The sequence below is a fragment of the Euphorbia lathyris genome, chromosome 8 (genome assembly GCF_963576675.1).
Source record: "Euphorbia lathyris chromosome 8, ddEupLath1.1, whole genome shotgun sequence".
NCBI classification, from domain to species: domain Eukaryota; kingdom Viridiplantae; phylum Streptophyta; class Magnoliopsida; order Malpighiales; family Euphorbiaceae; genus Euphorbia; species Euphorbia lathyris.
The window spans coordinates 87381067-87383993 of record NC_088917.1 but is presented as its reverse complement, the minus strand read 5'-3'; the positions used below and the strand labels follow the sequence as shown (position 1 = coordinate 87383993).

Below are 2927 nucleotides of genomic sequence, written 5' to 3'. Positions count from 1 at the left end.
AGAAGGTATTGACTACGGTGAAACCTTTGCCACAGTGGCAAGGCTATATGCTATTATAATTTTGTGCGCTTATGCAAGTTATATGAACTTTAAACTGTTTCAAATGGATGTTAAGAGTGCATTTCTTAATGGAGTCTCTGTCAATTGTAATAAGAATGACGTGTCCAACCCGTTATCGAAGCCTAAACTGATATCTTTTTTAAACGTTAAGCCTATAATGGTGCTATTTTGTACGGTGAAACCTAAATTGATACTTCCCCAAAAACCATAGGCCTATTTTGGTACTTTATCTCTTAATAATAACATCTTTAAAAGTATTTAATGCCAGAATTCACTACCATACTAACAAAGCCTCAATTAGTTTCATCCATCATAAAAAAAAAACATAAAAACAAATTAAGTTCATCAACAGACAAGCGTAAGAATTGGCTTTTGTATATATATACTAACACAAATTAAGGTATGGTAGTTGAACAATATGTAATTTCAAATGCAAATAAAGAAAACATTACTGAATAGCACATTTAAATGGTATGAGTCACAGCTCTTGCAACCTCCTTGAATCCATGTATTCCTGCACATTCCATCAATCATTGAGCGAATTAACAAAAAAAAAAAAGAGATATTTATACAATCTTAGAATGTGTACCAAGACCAAGAAAGATATGATCATTACCTAACTCTTTGGCTCCATTTAATAGCTTTAGATTGAGCTTCACAAGCAGCTGTATATCACCACTTTTGGCATCCTTATATTATCCTGCCTTACTTTCTGTGCAACTTGTTTCTAGTTTAACATACAAACGTGCATAGGTTCGGTTTTCATACAAAATCCACAAAACAAAAGATAAACCATAGAAATAAAGTGGGATTCCAAATAACAGGATGTAAATGGTTCTGAGGGTAACATAACAGGACGTGTGCTTACTGTGTTTATCAGCAAATGAATCGTCCACTCGCATAGATATTAAAAGAGGCATAATGATCATTGGTCATTCAGTAATGATGCTTTGATGGTGTTTTACCCAGAACCAGATGATATTTATTTGGGTGTCAACACTATTTATTTACAAGGTAAACGACATTGATGAATTGATTTATGGTGAGAAATTCTACACATGTCAAGAGGGTTAACACGATTACAGAAATCAGAGAACATAGAAAAATAAATTATGAATCAAGAAAACTAAGAGATGGATCAAACTAATACAAGTTAAGTTTTCAATCCAATTCCTGTTGTCAAGAAAAAAAAAAGTGAAATGGGGCTTGGGCTTATTATGAAAAGATCAAATATACATTCTTCTCCCCGTCAACGCTCTAACATGCTCGCATAATAGAAGATGATGATGTACTTCAAGAGATTACCAAAAATGAAATTTACAACAGGGAAAAAAATGAAAGAATTCCAATGGGATGCTGTAGGATTTTCTTCAGAGATGAAATTTATCTCATATCAGCATTTTAAGTAAAATTCTAAAGGTAATTTCATCGAACAGGTTATGTGCATGCTAAAAAATAAGCGAGAAACAGAGATGAAAGATGAGGATAAATCATAAGCAAGGTGTAATATGACCATTTGCATCGGTCATTTAGGTTTGGCACAAGGGTTCTAATAAATGTGATGATGTTAGGTTTGGCACAAGGGTTCTAATTCTTGCTGCAATAACTGATCTAAACCTAGCAAAATCTAGGCTAGGTTACAATCATCAACATCATTTGTTCCACTGATAGAAACTAAGCCAACCAGGTCCGGAAATGCAAAATATCAAAATCACAAGCGTAAAGAAGAATTATAGTAAGTTTCATATTTCAATCAAGCTACAGAACAATTCTTTCAGAAAAATAAAAATCAAATCAAATATACCTCAAATTTGGAGCTTCAAGTATAATCATACCTAACCAACATAATCTGAAAGTAAAAGAAGAATAAAAAAACAAGGCATATATTGAAGGGAAATTTTACCAAAAGTATCAGAAATAAGAAGGATGGCAAGGTTGGAATCCGGAGAGCCAGTGAGGTAGGTTTTGAGTCCACCAAATTACAGTGCAATAAATCCTAACCCATAAAATCACTAAAATACATATCAATTAAGGGGAAAATCCCTAAATCCATTCAAAATTTAAAAAAAATCCATTCAAATTAAATTAAACCCATTCAAAATCAAATCAAATTCTCACTCAAACATAATAAGTTAACTTACCTAAATTGAACCAAAACCCAGCGCTTGACGGTAGAGACAGAGCGTTCAAATGAAGCTAATCAGCCCGAGAGAGAGAAAGAGAGATTAATCGAACTGATGTGAACGGCTAATTGGTCCAATGAGAGCAACTGCTAATCCACTACAGACTAATCCTAGTTCAACACTCCCATTGTGCTAATTCAACACTCCCATTTCGCTAATTTCTCTTTAATTTGATACAAATCCACGATGTAGAAAATTGGCCAAACTCTGCATACTTCGATTGAGTGAAAGGAAGACCATGAAAAGGAGAACAGAGAATAGAGGAAGGGAGACGAGATCTTAGGGAACGGAAGCTTGATCGGAACTCTCGATTGAGTCTCGTGGATAGGAAGCTGCGATTTGAGTAGGAAGCAGAAGATTAGAAGGTCGGCTAAGTGGGATGAAAAACCCTAAAATCCAAATTTATATTAGTGACCCAATTAATTACAAAATATCTCCTCTTATTTTCTTAAATTTTTAAATTTAGGCTAACACTATTTTTAAATGAATCAGTTGATATTTGCATCAGTCCTTTTGAAAGGACCGATGCAAATAATATAGGTATTTGCATCGTTCCTTATAAAGGGGCTGATGCAAATGATTCAAATGATATTTGCATCGATCCGTTTAAAAGGGTCGATGCAAATAATACAGTTATTTGCATCGGTCCCTGTTAAAGGGCCGATGCAAATACTGAATGTCATG

General features: G+C 34.0%; 1 long non-coding RNA gene across 2 annotated transcripts; it reads right to left on the bottom strand.

The window, feature by feature from the left end:
* Positions 1–424: 424 nt before the first annotated feature.
* LOC136203125 (uncharacterized) lies at positions 425–2601 on the bottom strand. 2 transcript variants are annotated; one of them, XR_010674712.1, is made up of 3 exons: positions 2202–2601; positions 677–2072; positions 425–574 (listed from the first exon to the last, which is right to left on the bottom strand). It is a non-coding gene; the product is annotated as an uncharacterized lncRNA (long non-coding RNA). The 2 variants fall into 2 exon arrangements; XR_010674713.1 differs by having other exon boundaries at positions 677–2056.
* Positions 2602–2927: the final 326 nt, after the last annotated feature.